Here is a 399-nt window from a genome sequence, read left to right as displayed (position 1 = left end):
TTGGTACTGTATTGTCATACTTTATTTTCAAAATAATTCTTAAATTCTTTCATATTACATTTTTCTGTATGTAATTAAAGATTTAAATGTTTTTTTGAAAATAAATGATACTAAAGGCAAACATTTAAAAATTATTTCCATCTCAATGCAATCATTTTGAGTCAGTGGCTTATATAATACAAAAAATAAACATAATTTATAACCATGGCTCAATTACAAAACCATTATTTCGCAGACATCTGCCTGAACCTGTATTATTTCTAGTACTAGTATATTCGTTGTTTAAAAGAAAGGTTATGTAAGATTTCAGTAGCCTAGCTTATATGAAATTTCAGATATCCTATTACATAATTAAGTCTAGAATTCAGTTTATAGCTTTTGTTATCTTTTTTCTTCTCC

The sequence above is a fragment of the Vipera ursinii genome (assembly GCF_947247035.1).
Source record: "Vipera ursinii genome assembly, chromosome: 2".
NCBI classification, from domain to species: domain Eukaryota; kingdom Metazoa; phylum Chordata; class Lepidosauria; order Squamata; family Viperidae; genus Vipera; species Vipera ursinii.
This window is presented reverse-complemented; position numbering follows the sequence as displayed.